Source organism: Ailuropoda melanoleuca, chromosome 16 (assembly GCF_002007445.2).
Source record: "Ailuropoda melanoleuca isolate Jingjing chromosome 16, ASM200744v2, whole genome shotgun sequence".
In the NCBI taxonomy this organism is placed as follows: domain Eukaryota; kingdom Metazoa; phylum Chordata; class Mammalia; order Carnivora; family Ursidae; genus Ailuropoda; species Ailuropoda melanoleuca.
The window spans coordinates 75636724-75657146 of NC_048233.1; positions in this window are offsets into that span (position 1 = coordinate 75636724).

Genomic DNA, 20423 nt, shown 5'->3' on the forward strand with positions numbered 1-20423 from the left:
AGCGGCAGGGGAGCGGCGGGAAGGGGGAGAGGGGAGGAGAAGGGAGAAGGAGGGGCGCGCGGAGGAAGGGGAGCCGCGCAGGGCCTAGGGGCAGCGCACGGAGGAGGCCCCTGCGCAGGCTGCACCGAGCCCTGGGCTCTTCCTCATGCGTGACCTCCCTGGAGCTTCATCCTCTGGCTCCACGAAACACGCATCATCAACCCAAGTTAGCAGACGGGGAAACTGAGGCCTGAGATAGAGGACAAACTGGGGGTGGCCCAGGGCACTCTCCAGACAGGCCTCCTCCCGGGTTTGAGGAGAGGGGACTGCCGCAGAACACACAGACTGGACAAGCCCGTGGGCGGCAAGGACAGTGGAAGGTGAGATTTTGGCTGGGACAGATGTCCAGGCTAAGTGGCACCGGGGGAGGGGGTCTGAGGGAAGAAAAGGATAAATGGGTCAATGTCACCAGGAAAGAAAGAGCTTGAAGTGACCTAGTTTTTCTTCCTTGCCTCCGAATCTGAAAATTCCCATAGTTGGTTAGGAAGGAAGGAGGAAGTCCAAGCCCCCAGACTTGGAGGGTCAGCCTGGACCCCTGGGGAGAGGATGCAAAGGAAGGGCATCCTGGGGGCAGGATTGAGTTTTGGCTGAGCAGGCTGCTTCCCTAGTGCCCACAAGAAGGGAGAAGGTTGAGAAAGACACTGGGAGGGCTCTGAGGGCCTGTTGCCGAGGGACACTGGCACCCTGCCTAGCTGGAGCTAGGGTAGCAGGATCCAGTCGGACATCAGGGCCCAGAACAGCAGTCTTCCCACCTCAGCACTCATCAGAGGCCCCCCCAGGGTCTCCACTCTGGGCTTTGACCCCTGGAGCCATCTTGGACTCCCTTCATCAGGGCTGCTGTTCTCTCCCAACAGCTGTGGGGATCTCTCCCAGCAGCTCTGGAAAATCTCTCCCAACAACTATGGGGATCTCTTCCAACAGTTTGGGGGTGTCCATCTTCCTGGCACTCAGTAGGTGTTGACTGAGTGGATGGCTCTAGAAGGGCCCTACTCTCAGCTGCCAGGAGCTGGTGCCCTCCATCTGCCCCTGGTTGATGCACAAGGCCTGTGCTCTGGTCCCAGCTCTGCCACAGACCGTGTGTGTGGACCCAGAGAAACCTGGCACCCTGGGAAGCCCTCTGCCCTCTGGAGCTTTCCTTCTGGAACTCTCAAAACTTATGTGACCCCAGTTAGTCTGATGCAGGTTAGTCCTCATGAAGGTGCTGATGATGATGGGCTCGTGAAGTTTTCTTCAGGGTGTTAGGTGAAGGATGAATGAGTATGTGCCTCAATGGAAAGAAATGAATGGAGGCATTTCAGGCTGGACACTGGCATTTCGGGAGTATTTGGGGCCTGGGGTGAAGTACCTGTCTAGCCCCGGTTAGATCATGACTGTGTCCTTCACCGGTTTCAAAAGCTTGGGTCACGGGCCTGTGGGAAGGCAGGAAGCAGGGTGAGGGTGGGATGAGCCATGCAGGGATGTGGCAGGAGGGCTGAGGAAGGCAGGATGCTGACCTGGTCAGCCACAACCCTTCTAGGACATTGGTACTCTTCTGGATCAGAAGGGTGGGGCTGCCATCTTGAAAGTGCCTTTTGAAGGTGATTCCAATGGTGGGAGGGCAGGGAGGAAGGCAGGTTCTCCAGGCAAAACCATTAAGTCCTGGTGGAGGCGTGGCTCAGGCTGAAAGCCATTTCACTGGAGCAGTAGGGTCGGGGAGACAGGTGGCTGGGACAGATGGCAGCAGGGTTTGCGTTAGGGGCCACTGGGAAAGAGAGAGGGAGAAAGAGAATGCCATGAGCTGGTGGGTGACTAGGGCAGGCTGGAGTGGGGGGGTACAGGGGGTGCCAGAATGGAAGGAGGAGGGGGCACAGTATTCAGAGAAAAGAGCCCAGGCTAGGTTGTACTTCCTGTCTGCTCCAACTTTGTTGTGCAGCGATTATAACATAATAGTTTTAATATACTTTTACTGAGTGTAGCAAGTACTATCAGTGCCCCCTTCCAACACCCCAGGCCAACCTGGAGGTCACCTGCTGACAGTTCCCGAGCTTGGTTCCCCTATCTCTCCGGGGACCTTCTTGGCTGGGGAGGTGAGTGTGGGGCAGGTTGCAAGTGGAGAGTTAAAACCCCCAGGGGAACCCTCAAGCAAGCAGGGTCCAGAGTTAGAGGGTAAACACTCCCGGTTTCAGGCCCTCAATTGCCAGACATGTTCCAGTCTCAGAGAGACTCCAGCATGGAGTCAAAGTCACCCATGGGAAAAACCCTCTCTTCTCTGTTTGCTTTATTTGGTTTTCTCCCTTCCTTGTCTCACTTCCCCACCACTTCACCCTGCTTCTTGGGATTAACTTTTAAATAAACCACTTGCACCCAGATCTTTGTCTCAAAGTGTTGCTTTTGGGGGAACCCAAACTAAGATAATGAACAAAAACTGTGTCTTAAACTGTGGTAAGTGCTTTTTCACATTTGTTACCTTATTTAATTTTCTTAACATCCCCTGAAGTAGCTACCATTAACCCAATTCTACAAATGAAGAATGAAGAGGTTATATGCAGGGAGGGGTGGCATTGAAACCCAGGTGTGTTTAACTCCAAAACCTGATCCTTGACCACTATGTTCAGCAGCCTCCCTAATTCTACGATCCTCTCTGGGTTACATTTTCATCTGTAAAACAAGGGCTGGGCTCATGAGTTTGAAGGGAAACAATGTATCCAGTCTCTCCTGCCGCTAGGCATACTCCATGAACAGAAGCTACTGGGAGAGAAAGCGCTTGAAAGGGACCAACTCAGCTAGGAGGCCCTCTCTTTTCTCTTCCCTCTTCCTGGAATGTATACATGAAGGCTGGAGCCCCAGCTGCCATCTTGGGCCAGGAAACACCAATGAAGGGTTTTAAGGCACAGTCTTAAGTAGGTGCTCAGGAAGAAGCTGAGATGAAAAAGACCTAGAAACCCTGCCCTCAAGGAGCTAATCATTTAGTGGAAGTGGCTGGACATGGACAGAAAGAAGCATAATAGGTGGAAAGAGATCAGCCTCAGGAGCTCAGCTGGTAAGTGCTATGAGAGCTCAGNTGCCCCTGGTTGATGCACAAGGCCTGTGCTCTGGTCCCAGCTCTGCCACAGACCGTGTGTGTGGACCCAGAGAAACCTGGCACCCTGGGAAGCCCTCTGCCCTCTGGAGCTTTCCTTCTGGAACTCTCAAAACTTATGTGACCCCAGTTAGTCTGATGCAGGTTAGTCCTCATGAAGGTGCTGATGATGATGGGCTCGTGAAGTTTTCTTCAGGGTGTTAGGTGAAGGATGAATGAGTATGTGCCTCAATGGAAAGAAATGAATGGAGGCATTTCAGGCTGGACACTGGCATTTCGGGAGTATTTGGGGCCTGGGGTGAAGTACCTGTCTAGCCCCGGTTAGATCATGACTGTGTCCTTCACCGGTTTCAAAAGCTTGGGTCACGGGCCTGTGGGAAGGCAGGAAGCAGGGTGAGGGTGGGATGAGCCATGCAGGGATGTGGCAGGAGGGCTGAGGAAGGCAGGATGCTGACCTGGTCAGCCACAACCCTTCTAGGACATTGGTACTCTTCTGGATCAGAAGGGTGGGGCTGCCATCTTGAAAGTGCCTTTTGAAGGTGATTCCAATGGTGGGAGGGCAGGGAGGAAGGCAGGTTCTCCAGGCAAAACCATTAAGTCCTGGTGGAGGCGTGGCTCAGGCTGAAAGCCATTTCACTGGAGCAGTAGGGTCGGGGAGACAGGTGGCTGGGACAGATGGCAGCAGGGTTTGCGTTAGGGGCCACTGGGAAAGAGAGAGGGAGAAAGAGAATGCCATGAGCTGGTGGGTGACTAGGGCAGGCTGGAGTGGGGGGGTACAGGGGGTGCCAGAGGAAGGAGGAGGGGGCACAGTATTCAGAGAAAAGAGCCCAGGCTAGGTTGTACTTCCTGTCTGCTCCAACTTTGTTGTGCAGCGATTATAACATAATAGTTTTAATATACTTTTACTGAGTGTAGCAAGTACTATCAGTGCCCCCTTCCAACACCCCAGGCCAACCTGGAGGTCACCTGCTGACAGTTCCCGAGCTTGGTTCCCCTATCTCTCCGGGGACCTTCTTGGCTGGGGAGGTGAGTGTGGGGCAGGTTGCAAGTGGAGAGTTAAAACCCCCAGGGGAACCCTCAAGCAAGCAGGGTCCAGAGTTAGAGGGTAAACACTCCCGGTTTCAGGCCCTCAATTGCCAGACATGTTCCAGTCTCAGAGAGACTCCAGCATGGAGTCAAAGTCACCCATGGGAAAAACCCTCTCTTCTCTGTTTGCTTTATTTGGTTTTCTCCCTTCCTTGTCTCACTTCCCCACCACTTCACCCTGCTTCTTGGGATTAACTTTTAAATAAACCACTTGCACCCAGATCTTTGTCTCAAAGTGTTGCTTTTGGGGGAACCCAAACTAAGATAATGAACAAAAACTGTGTCTTAAACTGTGGTAAGTGCTTTTTCACATTTGTTACCTTATTTAATTTTCTTAACATCCCCTGAAGTAGCTACCATTAACCCAATTCTACAAATGAAGAATGAAGAGGTTATATGCAGGGAGGGGTGGCATTGAAACCCAGGTGTGTTTAACTCCAAAACCTGATCCTTGACCACTATGTTCAGCAGCCTCCCTAATTCTACGATCCTCTCTGGGTTACATTTTCATCTGTAAAACAAGGGCTGGGCTCATGAGTTTGAAGGGAAACAATGTATCCAGTCTCTCCTGCCGCTAGGCATACTCCATGAACAGAAGCTACTGGGAGAGAAAGCGCTTGAAAGGGACCAACTCAGCTAGGAGGCCCTCTCTTTTCTCTTCCCTCTTCCTGGAATGTATACATGAAGGCTGGAGCCCCAGCTGCCATCTTGGGCCAGGAAACACCAATGAAGGGTTTTAAGGCACAGTCTTAAGTAGGTGCTCAGGAAGAAGCTGAGATGAAAAAGACCTAGAAACCCTGCCCTCAAGGAGCTAATCATTTAGTGGAAGTGGCTGGACATGGACAGAAAGAAGCATAATAGGTGGAAAGAGATCAGCCTCTGGAGCTCAGCTGGTAAGTGCTATGAGAGCTCAGGGAGGGAGAAATCCCACCAGCAGTCGAGGGGGTGTGTAGGGAAGAGGTCACAGAAGGGGCTATTTTTTTTTTCTCTTTTAATTTAGCTCTTTAAAACTTTTTTTTGAGTAAGCTTTACATTCAATGCGCTGCTTGAACTCACCACCCTGAGATCAAGAGTCGGATGCTCTACTGACTGAGTCAGACAGGTGCCCCACAGAGAAGGCTATTTTTAAATAATGGCAAGGATTTGACAGTGAGATGGAAGAGTAGGGGGTGGGATCCCGTCACAGGTAAGAATATGAGCAAAGGTGTGAGGTGGCATAGACAGGGCTTGGGGGGAGACCTTCCAGGACTTGGCTCCGGAGGGAGGGGTTTGTGATTTGAAGTTAGGGCAGGTAAGGCGCATGCGCTTAAATGCCCGGCTAAGGGGCTCAGGTGATCCTGCAGCAGAGGGCACAGAACTCGGAGCTGTATTTTAAGATTACTCCGGCTGAAACACAGGAGATAGGAGAAGAGCCATCAGGGAGACCCGCAAGAAGACAGTGTGCCGATGAATCTAAACCACGCAGGGCTAGTCAGAAAGAAAGAGCAAGGGAGGAGACCAACGGGAGAGAGCCGGAGAGATCCAGAGACTGAGAGAGAGAGCTCCCACACAGGCTCACAATTTAATTAGCTTCCTGGCTTGCCAGTGGATTACGGGGGAATTAGCAGAGCTCCGAGTCTAGGGGCCTTGCTGGGAGTTGAGGGGAAGTTAATGAGAAAGACAACAACATGCTCCAGGGAGAAATGAGAGAGGAGGAATTATTAGCCCAGCAGAGATGCCAGCAGGAGAAACAGATGTCAGTCTGCCTTCCTCAGAGATTTCAGCCCTCCGGGGGAACAGACATTTAGAGCTCCTGGGTGGGGGGTCTAGCCCCATCACCCAGAGCTCCAGTTCCTCTCAGTGCCTGGTAAGTGACCCCAGAATGGGAAAGCTGGGGGCGCCTGTGAGGATCAGGTTCCCAGCTCCGCCTTGGCCTTTTCCCAGGGGGGACAGAGCCCCCCAGCCCTCTTCTGCACATGGGGAAGTTGAGGCCCTGGATGGGGAGGTGACCTGCTCTTAGCAGATGTGGCAAATGGCATTTTTCAAGACAGCTATGACAGTATCTCCCATCCCCCATGCTTTTTTTATATTGTGACCTTGCCTCCCCTCCTAAGAGGACTTCTTGGATTGGGTTATAAAGGGAAATACTGCTTCTGTCTGGCGCTCACTCTCTCTCGAAACTCTCTTGATGTGAGAAAGCCCAGGCCACACGGAAAGGCCATATGTGAAGATATGGTGGCCAACCAGCTAGCAGATTTGCAAGGTCTGGTGCAAGATGAAAATGCTCGGCCTCCTGTTCGAAAATTAAGAATGTAAATGGTTACAATAGAGCATTCAACTAGGCATTGAGCCCTGTGAAGGGTGGGGCTCGTGCAGCTGTAAAAGCTGCATCCCAGGAAGCCAGCCCTGACCCCAGTGGAGGTTCCAGCATCAGCTGCTCACAGCGTGAGGAAGCCTTCAAGACCGTTCTCCGCCCAGCCACCCTGACTGCAACTGTGTGGCAGGCTGGCAAGGGATAGAGGGGATTGTTTTATTATTTTTATGTTTTTTTTAGAAAACAGATTTTTATTTTATTTATTTATTTGACAGAGAGAACGCACACAAACGGGGGAGGAGCAGAGGGAGAGGGAGAAGCAGGCTCCCCACTGAGCAGAGAGCTCCATGCGATGTGGCCTCGATCCCAGGACCCTAGCTAAAATCATGACCTGAGCCAAAGGCAGATGCTCAACCAACTGAGCCACCCAGGGATGCTGAGAGGATCGTTCTAAACCATAACTTTTGGGTTACTGGAGCTGCAGATAGTTGTAACACTGGGGGGTCAAAACTGGGGTGAAGATGTAGGACAGTCACTGAGCTACTGTTGCAAATTCTCTTTGACCCATGTTGATAGAGGGAACTGGAGGTACAAATAACTCCAGACTGTCGGAGACCCAAATCCCGTATGTTTGGCCATGGAATACCATATGTTGACACCACGATCGACACACCCTTGGGGGAGAATGTCAGCTTTTCAATTGGAGGAGGCTGGAAAAAGACCCACTCTTCCTTGAGCTAACACGATGATGGCAGTGACCCTGGCAGGAGACAATGGTTAGGTCTCCATGGCCTGCAGGAACCTCAGGGAGTGACAGTTGTGGAAAAGAGGACTGGAGAGAAGAAAGGAAAGGTATGTCCTACCAAGGTGGGTAAGGGAGAGAATCCCTGTTTCTGACAATAGTGTCTTTTGATAATGGGCATTGCGTTCTGATTCTGAACGTGTGCACGCGCGTGTGTGGTGGTGGTGATGGCAGCGGTGCGGTGGGGGTTGAATCACTTTGCTTGTGTTACCCAGTGCAGTGCGAGCCAGTGGGCGGATCGGGAGAGTCCAGGGTGATTGTGCAGGGGGACAGCTGGGGATGTAAACACAACCCACAACCCTGAGGGACGGCTGGGGGAAGGGGCAGGGAGAGACATGAGTGGCATAGAGCAATTTATCACTGCCACCTCTGTTTTTTTAAAGAGTAGCCATAGTAAAAAACCACAGATAAAGTGCAATGGAAGCACTGGGAAAATAAGTTAATTCCAAGTGAAAGGGTCCAGCAAGAGTTAGTGAACAAAGGGACACCTAAAGAAGTCGTGAAGGCTGCACTAGACCTTGACAGGTAGCAAGAGATGGGAAAGGCAGCCTGGCAGAAAGGACAGGGAGCAGGGGTATCCCCCTGGGAGGCAATACAGTCATGGTAAAGAGCAGTGACTGGCATCAGACTGCTTGGGTTTGAATCCCAGCTCCATCACTGTGTGACCTCAGTTTCCCCACCTGTGAAATGGGGACAAGAAACGTTATCTATGCCTCACTGGCTTGTCGACAGCATTGAACGACATACTCAATGTGAAGTACTCAGTACAGAGCATACGGGAAACACTCAGTATGTGCTATGACTACTGCTTGGTGTGTCTGAAAAATGAATAATCTTGGTGTGGCTGAAGTATGAAACCCGGGGATGCTGCCGGAGACAGGTTCAGAAAAACGGGTTTCGAATTTGATCATGAAGGATTTTAAGTGCCAGGATAAGCTGTCTAGACTTTATTCTCCTAGCCCATGGATCTCAATCCTGTCTGACCTAATTTCTTTTATTACAAGTATTTTGGAATGCCTCCTTTCCTACACTGAAATGAAACTCATAGAGAATGAAATCTACTGACACATATTTTCAAAAAATCAATATAATGCTCCAAGTGTGATATAAAGGAGAAAAAAAAGGAAGTAATTTTAATAAAATAATGTTTTAAAATATGTAAAACTTGCACATTGCCACACTAGAATAAATACCAAATAAGATGGATGTTTATACTTCTAAAAGTATAGAATCTTCCATACGCTCCCCACAAGTGCAACAGCTACAAACACATGCCGATACAAGGGTGTGCTGTCCAGAGCCCCAATACCATTATGATGTCCAACATGAATAACTCTTGGTCAAATTGTAAACAAAACAAATTACAGTTCTTCCCCAATTTACAGGGAAGCTACATTCTTGGAAAATTCAGTGTACATTAAAACCATGCAAAGAAGCTTGTTTTGTACGGAAAAACAGGTTTTGCTTTTTACCTGCATTAATGTTGTAAAGAATGAGAGCTAACGTTTCACTTAACCAACTGTCCTAAACATCACAGAACATCTTACCATCCCTGGCCACTGGCCACTAGAGGCCAACAGTGTCCCTCAATCATTGTGACAACCAAAAATGCTCTCCTACCTTTCCGCACTACCCTCAGCTCCTGCTTTGAGCAATGTAGGATTAGAAAAGGGAATGCCCTCGTCTGGGCTTTCTGTAATGTTGTGCAAGAAGATGATACTTGGACTACTGCCACCATCTTGCAACCATGTGGGGAAAAGCATGAGGACAAAAGCTAATACACTGGGGAGGACAGAATGGACAGATGGCAAGGATCATGGTCCCTGATGATATCACTGAGCCACTGAGTTAACACATTCTGGATTTACCCTACCTATGGACCTCTCGTTGTGGGAGATGATAAATCCACTTCTTGGTTGAACCACTTTGAGTTGAATTCTCTGTTGCTTGCAGTTAAAAGCAGTCTAACTTTTACAGATCATTTTCCCCTCTCTTGGTCTTCTTCAACAGTATATTGAGAGGATTTCACTAGAAATCCTAGAGCCTGTGAGTCTAAGGGAAAATAAGAGGGGTTGGTGACTAAAATGAGGGGGTTAGGAAGGAGCTGGAAGAGTCCACCTCTTGCACAGGTATCTGGGAAGATGGCAAAAGAGGGGTGGATTCAGTCTGGGTAAGATGATCACTGGTTCCACTTAGGGCATTGAGATCACACTAGATTTGGGGGATGTAAAATTACACTTACATAGTATCATCTCAGTTGGGTAAAAAAAAATACAATTCCACAGGAAAAGATTGGATGAATAAACACCAAAATATTGTTATTTTTGGTAGGTTCAGGGATGATATTTATTTTCTCTGTTTAATTTTTTTTATTTCCCAAACTTTTCCAACAAATCTATTGCTTTCATTTGAAATGTAATTTAAAATATCAATAAACTCTAATTTCTTTCAAATGTATCAAAAGATATAGATCAGTGGAATGGAATGTAAAATCCAGTATTAGATCCAAATACATACTGGTATTAGGATACTACAAAAGTGGAATTTTAAGTTTACTTATTTATTTTTTTAGTAATCTCTAAACCCAACATGGGGCTCGAACCCATAACCCAAGATCGAGAGTCACAAGCTCCACCTACTGAGCCAGCCAGGCGCCCCTGAAAGTGGGATTTTAAATCAGAGAAGAAAAGATACATGATTCAATAAATTGTATGGGAACAATGTGTAGCCATTTGGAAAAAAGATAAGTTGGATCCCTACATCATGTCTTAGACCAAAATAAATAACAAATGGATCACATATTTAAATGTAAAAATTTTAAAAAGTACTGAAAGAAATCAAGTGATAATTTAAAAAAAATTTCAGAGTGAAGAACAACTCTGAAGTATGACATAAAATCCAGAAGTCATAAAAAAAATGATGGATATGTTTTCCTACAGCTTAAAAGAGAAACATATTTACATGGCAAAATGGCCAGGAACAAAATCAAAAGAGGGGCACCTGGGTGGCTCCGTTGATCAAGCATCTAACTCTTGATCTCAGCTCAGGACTTGATTTCAGGGTCGAGTTCAAGCCCCACGTTGGGCACCACACTGGGTGGGGAGCCTATAAAAAAAATCAAAAGACAAACCAAAAAATGGAAAACATATTTGTAACTTATATCGCAAAGAGCAAATTTCTTTAATATTTAATGAGAAAAAGACAACTCAGTAAAAAATGGGTAAAAGATATAAACAGTTAATAAAAAAGAAAATACAAGTAACTATTAGAATAAGAAAATCGTAATACGATGCCATCATTTTTTTACCTCTCAAGTAGTCAGAGACCACCAAGGTTTATAACACGCTCTATTGGTGAGGAGGCGGAAAAACACATTCATACGTTGCTAGTGGGACAGTCAACTAGAACAATTGGGCAATTGGACAATACCTCCAAACTGAAAAATGTACACTAACTTAGCAATTCCACTTCTTGAAAAGCTGCTTCTCAGATACATGCCCATATGACTGAAATGACATTGTTCATTACAGCATTGTTTGTAATAGCAGAATATTGAAAATAATCTACATGTCCAGAAACAGAGGACCCACTGAAAAAATTCTGATCTCTGTCTCTCTCTCTATATATATATACACAATAGAATATTATGCACCCTTTATAAAAGAATGAGGAATTATTTCATATAAGGGACCTAAAATAATCTTTAAGATTTACTGTTAAGTTAAAAAAAAAAAAAAGCAAGGTGTAGAGTATGCTATCATTTACATTAAAAAGTTTCGCATTTGCTTTTATGTGCATAGAATACCTCTTGGAGGGTCTACTGTAAGTCCTTAACGGGAGGCTGATTCCCCCTGGGGAGAGGAATGGTTATAGGGAAAGAGACATACTTTTCAGTCTCACCCTTTTGCACCTACTGTAAGAAGGGGTGGGGAGAACGACCACCTTTTCTGGCAGCTGCTCCATTCCCACTGGTTTCAGTTCCAACATTGGTGGAAAGCCCCCAGGCTTTTCCACAGGCACCACTGTCAAGCCAAACTTCCTTCATCCTGTGCTTGTGCAGCTTGTTAAAAAAATCGAATTAAATCTAAATGCAGGTCTTTCCAAGACTGGAAAATGCTACGCTGCTGGTTTTGAGGATGGATGAAGCAAGCCACAGGCCAAGGAACACAGTAGCCTCCATAAGCTTGGACTGGACATTGGCATAAACCTCCCTGAGGGCCCCCAGAAGAAATGCAGCCTTGCCAACACCTGGATTTTAACCCTGTAAGACCCGTTTTCAGACTTCTGGCCTACAGAACTGTAAGATGATGAAATTGCACTGTTTTAAGCTAAAATAAATAGATACAATAAATGCAAGTCTTTCCACTGGTTGCTCATTCATCCTGTTGCTCTCAGCCCCGTTTCAAGATATTTTAGAAGCTTGGTTCTGACATCTGAATGTTCACTTTCCCTCCCAATAGCAGTGCCATCTGCAAACGTGGTGAGTGTGGCAGGCACGGGAAACTACTGAGCTCACCGAATGCAGAGTTGGGCGCATGGAACTCTAAGACTTCTCCCCAGATGTGCATCCAGTGAGTCACCAACTGGGGGGAGAGGGGCACAGTGGTGAATGTGGCTATAAATCCACCTGATGGGCAGTCTCTGAGATCACCGTGTCCCTAGTTGTCTCCTCAACCAGGAAACATTTGATGTCTAACTGGAAACGAGGCACACCATGTCCAGGGAATATTCCTAGTGGCCATCCAAATAAATGGTAAATTATTGTTATTATCATCTACCTTATCTTGCTCTTAGTGAAGATACTGATTCTTTTTCTAGGGGTTCTCAAACCCATAGTTTAAAATTATATGCTAGAATAAATTTGGGGGAGGAATTCACCCCAAATATACCCACCTTGAGTTTCCAGAATCTACCTTTTCCACTTTTCTCAGTGTCAGAACATCTGCAGGCTTCAGGCTCTGTGGCCCCTCTCTTTCTCTCCCCAGCTCTCTCACCTGCCTCGGCAAGCGTTCCAGGATCTTCTCTGCAAAGGTTTTTCGATGCTTTGGGATTTGCAGCTCATTGTAAATGGCGAGGTGCTTAGGTTGTTTTCCCTTACTATCTTCTACTTGGAGTTTCAATATCCTCTAAATCATGTTTTGCTTTACTCGACCCAGTTTAGAAACGCTCTTCCTTGTGGGAGAATGAAGCAAATCGGGGCTGAGTATTTTGCTTTCTGATGACTGCTAACCTGACACTCCCACCCCCAAGTGGAACCCTATATAATGAATCTTCTCTTTATTCCTCACGCTCTGCACATAACCAAAGGTGTCTTTGTACTGTCGCACCTTTTCCAAGTCTCAGTTTATCCAGGGCTTCCTTCCCTTCCTTCCACGTCTTATACCCTGCCTTTTCATGTTCGAGTGTCAGAGGGCTTTCTGTAGAGCCACGCTGGTTTTTTCAGCTCACCGCCTTGTGCCGTGCAAGGGTTTCTGCAAATGGGCTGTCCTCATTTTACATTTTAAGAGCTTTCTATCCCTCTCAGGCCACATTCCCACGTTGGTCTCTAAACACGGGATCATAATTTTTCTCTAATTCTTTCAACTTCTTTTCTAGGACTATTTATTCATTCATTCATTCATTCATTCCATGCCGCCCCACATGGCCCTTCCTTCTCGATCCAACTTTCTCCTGTGGCTCCTGTGATACCAACAGCACCAGGTAATTCATTTGCCTTGGTCAGAAGTAAGGGTGAGGAGCAGCTCCCTGGTAGCTCTCTTCCCACTGAGAGGACACTGTACTGATGCCCATCAAGCATTTCTCAGCCGCTCAGCCAGTAGCGGTGCAGGGCTGTGGCTGCCAGGGCTGGGGGCCCTCCCAGCCTGCGGTCATCCTGACTTCAGGGCACGGCTGGGCAGTTGGAAGTGAACTCCCCCAGGGCCATGGCTCCCAATGTTCCTCTATTGGTCGTACCCAAGGGCTCCTTGTGACTTTTTCCTCCCAGCCTGGCACTGCACTGCCATGGAAAGCACGCAGGATTTGGAGTCAAACATATCTGGGGCTGAATTCTAGCTCTGCCCCTTCCTAGCAACTTGTTTCAATCTGAGCTTCAATTTTTCATGCTTGAAAAAAATGGGAATAGTATCTGTTTGCTGGGGTGACTGAGATAATCTATGGACACACCAGCGCATAGAAGGTTTCTCATCGACCCCTGTGCTCATCTCTGGTTCACGGACTTTCAGAGGTTATGTGTTCTTGATGGACCACGCTGTTTTTCTTCCCTTTCTATTCAAACTCTTTCTTTTGGCCTGGATGCAGTGTCTTTGCCCGGAGAACCTTTCGCTGATGAGCCATGCCCCTCCAGCTCCAAGTCTATGGTTCCAGTGGGGTGGACCCCGGATCCTGACCCCTTCAGGCTGGGCCTCCGGTCTGGCCGGTAGAGCCGCGGAGTGCTCCAGACACGCTGAATGGGTTATGACTGCCATGTGTTTCGGGCCAGTTCACGCAATTTTTACTGGAGCTCCCTTGGGAGATAACTTGTTCTCTGGAATTACAAGCTCTAAGAAGTCATGTGAGTAGAGCTGCCATTTGGCCTCTTGCTGCTATACTGAGCAAGCCCTTCTGAGAGGGAAACCAGGCAGAGGCCCATGGACAGAAGGGATGAGAACAGTGGGACTCCTGATGCCCTTGTTCCAATTACTGGATTAACTACTGGCCATTTTTGTTACTTGGGCCAATAAATTCCTTTTCTTAATTAAGCCAGTTTGTTGGGTTTCTCAGTATGCAAACGTAACATGCGACATTGACCCTTTCACTATTATAAAGTCAGAGTTCCCCTGCGTGGAGTTTTGTGTTTAAATTCTTAAGTCTGTTCCCCTATTTTAATGCAGAAAAAACAGGGGCGCCTGGGTGGCTCAGTCGTTAAGTGTCTGCCTTCGGCTCAGGGCATGATTCCGGCCCACATTGGGCTCCTCTGCTGGGAGCCTGCTTCTTCCTCTCCCACTCCCCCTGCTTGTGTTCCCTCTCTTGCTGGCTGTCTCTCCGTCAAATAAACAAACTCTTAAAAAAAAAATAGCAGGACTCGATACATGCGCGTGGCATACTATTAGAAGTTCTCAGACTTGCAGACCCAGCTCTGAATCCTGGCTTTGTCACTTACTAGGTTTTGGGTATGTGACTTAACCCTTCTGAGCTTTACTTTTCTCAGTAAAATGGGGGTAATATTTTGCTTACGAGGGTGTTTTATGGGGTGTGAGCTAATGGATCTATGGGCAGGACATGAGACAGGCCACCAAAAAATAACCTATTATTAGGTGGTAGGTATATTTATGTCACCTCAAAACCTTTTCCTCTGTGCACTTGTCTATAGATGGTGAATTAATTTCTATTTCCCACACGTCTTCCCGGGTCACGGCTCTTAGCCACCAAGGTTTCCAGGCGTATGAAGAGGAAGGAACTCCCAGGCTTTGGGAAGAGATGGCAGATGAGGAGGTGGACAGGAATTTCAAAGTTCGAATGGAGGGGAGGTGGAATGGGGCTTGTTTAAAACGTTTGCGGCTGCAGAAGTTTACACCCACTTTGTACTTATAAATATCTGTCTCTCAGCTTGGCTCGGCCGGCACGAAGCTTCAGCAGAAGAGAACACAGAGCAGCTGCTGGTAGGTACAAATGCGCAGCACAGGGGAGGTCGTAGGAGGAGAACTGGGACTGGTTTGGGCGCAGGGTGTTAAGGATTTAAGGATGAAATGGCAAGAAATCGTAAGCAACTGGGTCACAAAGAGCATTTGATGCCTTGCTGGAACCCTGCGCAGGCAGAGAAAAGCGGTAGCGTCCGCCACAGCCTGGGCGAGCTTATCTTGTGCCTCCTGGCCCGCACTGGTGGCGGGAAGATGACATAGAAGGCGGCTGCCGAGCAGAGACAGGCCCCCCAAGCGCTGGGGGTGCGGGGATAACAAAGTCAAGAAGCATTTCTGGGAATCCAGCTGTGACTTCTTAGAAGTAGGGGGAGGGGTACAGAGGACTCAAGGTCATCTCCAGAGTTTTTAGTCTGGGAAACCAGGCCACAATGAAGGGTTTAGTCCAGATTGAGAACGCAAGTTCCACTGAGGCAGGCTTGGGGAGAGGCCGGCTGAGACACATAACTCAGTCTGAGGATCGTCAAAGACGTCCGTTCAGTGCACAAATGCTTACGCAGTACTACGTGTTAGTTCCCGTTCTGGGTGCTTATCACATGGCAGAAGTGCAGCTCTGAGAAGACGTTAGGACGGCTGGAGATGCCATTTCCCTTGTCCTTGACTCTAACCTCTGCTGACTCTGTGACCTTGCCTGTACTGTCTGTACTCGCCAGGTATCCCCCGCTTCTAATTCTTTTTTTTTTTTTTTTTTTAAGATTTTATTTATTTATTTGACAGAGATAGAGACAGCCAGCAAGAGAGGGAACACAAGCAGGGGGAGTGGGAGAGGAAGAAGCAGGCTCCCAGCAGAGGAGCCTGATGTGGGGCTCGATCCCATAACGCCGGATCACGCCCTGAGCAGAAGGCAGACGCCCAACCGCTGTGCCACCCAGGCGCCCCCCCACTTCTAATTCTTAAGTAACAACAGCTCCCAATACCAAATGTACCCCATCAGGCACTATGCTGGATTTAACACTCCAATAAGAAAAGTAGTATTCTCCTTTTCAAGATGAGGAGCCCAAGGCTCCAAATGATCAAGCAACTTGCCCAAGTTCATGTGGCTGCTAAGTGACCAAGTTGCAAAGTGAGAGCTGGAAATTGCTCCCAGGATCCTCACTGTCCTTAAAAGCCCAACTCAAATGCCACTTTCATGAAGCCTTCCCCGAGCTCCCCTGACGGGATGTGAGCGTGCCCTCTGGTGGGTCCCATGGTGTTTGGTTTTGGCTTCTGCCGGGCGCATGCTGCTCTGTACAAGCCACCGCAGTGAGCACGGAGATTTGGGGTGGGCCCTTTCCGCGGACCAGGCTTTGCTGTTCCACACATGGTTCCATTTAATCCTCCCAACATTCCTAGCTTTTATGTCCTTGCCATGCTGCACCCCTCCCTCGCTGCCCAGCCAGCCCCATGGGATGGGATTTATTCCACGCCTTCGGTCCCCCAAGGCCCCCAGGAGGACTGTGTGCAGGTTGTGCACTTGACAACTGAGAGCTGCATTTACAGATTCTAAATGTGGGCCCCTGGTGGGGGGGGGGGGGGGGCACGATACTGCGTTCCAGTGGGAGGTGAGCAGTCTGAAGTGAGGTGCAGCTCTGTTCTTTCCGTTTTCACCCTCCTTATTCGTTCCCAGCCAAAGCACATTCTCTCCAGTCTTTTGACGCCAGAAGGGCAGGGCCCCAGACTGGACAGAAAGCAAGTAGGTACTTTCTCTCGTGTCCTTATGTAACCTCTGGCTCCTTATGCTACTCTGGAAATAAACTGCAATACCTAATAGCTTTTCCATGAAAATGCGGCATTACCCGAGAAGGGTCCATTCTCCTGGCTGCCTTAGTGAGGCAGGAACTGGTGCTGCTAGAAAACTTTCTCACCCATTGTACTGTTGTGGACTTTGGGAGGGGTAGGGCTTCTTTCATGACTTGCTCTCCCTCTCAGGAAGGTGGTGAATCTTGAATAGCACCTCCGGGTCAGAGTTCTGTTTCTCTGCCTCTCTCCCTTGCCACTCTCTGAAGCAGTTTGTTCGCCCACATTTTGGTGTATGGCACCGATCTGCATCTACCCGAAAACATTCTTTTTCAGGGTTGCAGTAAGTAGGTTCCAGAACACTTGTGGTTTTAATGCAAAATCTGCCAAACTGGTCCCAGACAGGACATTTGGGGCCTGGCCTGCAGAGGAATTCACTTATGAGACCAAGGAAAAATGGACTTTTCAAGATTCTGTCTCCTGGCCATGCAATCATGGCAGACTAGCAAGGCCTGTTGGGGAAACTAAACACATGCATCCCTAGGCCCCCTAGGGAGGGGCCCCTCCAGACAACACTTTAGGCAGCAAAGAGATGAGGAAGCTGATTTATACGCACAGATGTGGTTGGAAAGAAAACACTCTCAGTTGCCTTAGAAAATTAATTGCTGTTACCATCAAAGATATTTTTCTGAAAGAGGGTAGTTTTTGGTCGGAGACAGAAGAATCTTTCATTCACAACTTTCCCTCTAGGGCAAAAACCAGAATGCAAGATTCTGGATCACTTGTCTGAAGAAAGAACAAGATGAGGGATCAATAGAGGGAGAAAAAAATAAAATGAGAGGTCACATGTGACATCCTTAGGTAAGCCTAAAAATCTCTGCAAAGGAGATAAAACACGTCTTTGTCTAGATCTAAAAAACAAAAACAAAAACCTCTGAAGATATAAATCACTATGGCACTTAGGGAGGCAGCCTGAATGAATCCATTCAATATGCAAGGATGTTCTAGAAGAATCCATCAGAGGAGCTGACACGTCAATCACTTTCAAGAAATGTCATCCCCACAATGGAGCAGGGAGTCCACACACGTGGACTGATGGTACTCCTAGGAATCCTCACTGTACAAAAACTCAGCTCGGGGCGCCTGGGTGGCACAGCGGTTAAGCGTCTGCCTTCAGCTCAGGGCGTGATCCCGGTGTTGTGGGATCGAGCCCCACATCAGGCTCCTCTGCTAAGCCTGCTTCTTCCTCTCCCGCTCCCCCTGCTTGTGTTCCCTCTCTCGCTGGCTGTCTCTATCTCTCTCTGTCAAATAAATAAATAAAATCTTTAAAAAAAAAAAAAAAACAAAAAAAAACTCAGCTCGCCATCTGCATGCTATCAGAATGGTCGTGAAAAGCAATGGTGATTTCTCCTTTCGGCTGTTACACCTGTTTGTCATTCTGCAGAGGCAAGAACCAGGTCTGTCCTGATTTAAGACCATTCTACTCTACTCTGTGGGTGGCATGTTCTTTGGTTTCACTGCTTTGACCAAAATGCAGGGCCTTTTTGCTTAGATGGCTAAATTATTCATCATTTGGTTCAGTGGCTTTTTTTCTCGGCATTTCATACCCTCCGTGAAACAGAAAACATACCTTGGATTTGAAAGACTCAGGTGTGAATCCAGCTCGGAATTAACTGTAATTTTGAATGCATTACTAATTTTCCTTATTCCTAAATTTTCCTTCTGAAGTGGGGATACCTCCTTTACCAAAGAGTCTGAGAACTAAAACCTACACGACAGGCCTGACAGTCATAACTTTCATTCCTTCCCAATGTCTTTTCTCTCTTCTTGCTCCTTTAACCTGCCACAGCACATTAAGGCGACCAGCTGCATGGACTGCGATGTGACAGGCTAGTTTTTCTCTAAAGCCCAGCAAGGCTGATGTTTTGTTGGGGCCTGCTTTAAAAGGCTAAATATGATCCCCCCCCCCCGAGATTTTCAGATCAGAGAGAAGTAATGCCACTGCTGTGTAAGCCTTGAACAGAAAAAGGCCAGTGAGTAAGAGATGCAGTTTCCATTTCGTCAGACTAGTCTGTACTGTAATTACAAGCCGTGGAGGAGGGGAGTTTGAAGGTGGACCTCATCTGGTTGGGAGGACTGAGAGACTTCACAGAGAGATGGCACTAGGATGGAATCTCACCGTACAGGGAGAATCTCAACGCGGAGTGGGAAAGGAGGGTATTTTTAGACTAGAAAATTATAGTAAAGCCGAGGTTGTGTTTAGGTTCAGTAAGAAGTTGGAATGTAGGGCTACGGTTTTTGTTTTTTAAGCATGTTCCATGCCCAGTGTGGTGCCCAACCCGGGCCTCAAACTCCCAACCTTGAGATCAAGAGTCAGATGCTTAACCGACTGAGCCACCCAGGAGCCCCACAAAGGGCTATGTTTAAAGTTTCTTGCACCCTAAGGCTGCTTTTATGCCCTATTTTTACAGCCACTCCAAAAGTTGCAGGAAACCCCCGGATCCTTTTCTTCAATCAAGGCTTCAATGACCACCACACTCCCTGGGGGACTATTTCCCGACAGCTCAGCTCAGCACTGCCAAGGCAAACCACTTGCCCAGTTCCACAGGTGCAGCTGACTAAAGGATCCTTATCTATGTTCTTATTTACACAGGAGTCAGTTCATTATTTCTTGCAGATGGATCTTAAAGAGTACCTACATGCATTTAACCCTTGAATAAACTTTAGATGTCTGATTACGTTAACAGCCTATATAATTTTACGGAGGACCACTGGTATAGTACCCTCACTGGATCTATAGCTTGAAGGAAGTCAGACTGACTGGACGGCACTTAGAAAAATTCCAGGCCTTCCTGAAATTCTTCCACCGCCCAACTTGCATAGGCAAACACCAAAGCCTTGGCGCCCTCTGGTGGCCGATTGGTTCTTACAGTACAATAAGCTGCTCAACTAGGAACAGGCAGCTATGTATGAGCAGAGAAGCCACAGGATAATGAACATGGCACATTTTCCTAGATCATCTTTACTGAAGATATTTTTTGGGGAAAAAAGTGGGTAATGCAAAACATTTTTATATTAAAACAAATGCAGATAATATTGAATAGAATATAAAATTTACATTACTTTTTGAGACAAAGTAAGAGACATCAAAGACATTTCAAGGTAGGCTGCTCCCAAGCTTCAGGCTGTATTCCTAAACCCCGAGGGAGGGGGGAGACTCACTCCAATATTATGGGTGCTGCTCTTTTGATAAAGAAATCTGAGCAGCAGCAAATTAAGTGCTTACTCATTTGGCAAAATCCCAGTGGATTTAAACGAGTGAAACCATATGCTTTCTCATCTTAGAGCATTTGAACCTGCTTTAAAAAGGCCTGAGTAAATCAGAACTTTATGCTTCAGTTGAAATGATTTCCTTCTAAAATGCTTTTTTCCTCCTATGAATGCTAACATGCCTAACTGAGGGTATGACATGCGAGGTGGTCAGCATCCTAAGTGCCCCATGGACCTAAGTGTGCATTACCAGGTATGAAGTTTTAAATACACTTTCCAAGGGCGTCACTAGGATGGAAAAGCAAACTACTCGCCTTCTGCAACAACAAAGAAACAAAATTAAAAACTGAAGATTATGATAATTTGTACAGAAAATATTATATACATGTAGAACTGTATAATGATACAATTTAGGGACTGGCAAACACTTAGCTCTTAGAGAAGGGGCTACTGCTGCAGTATTCACTTCTCATATTTATATGACAA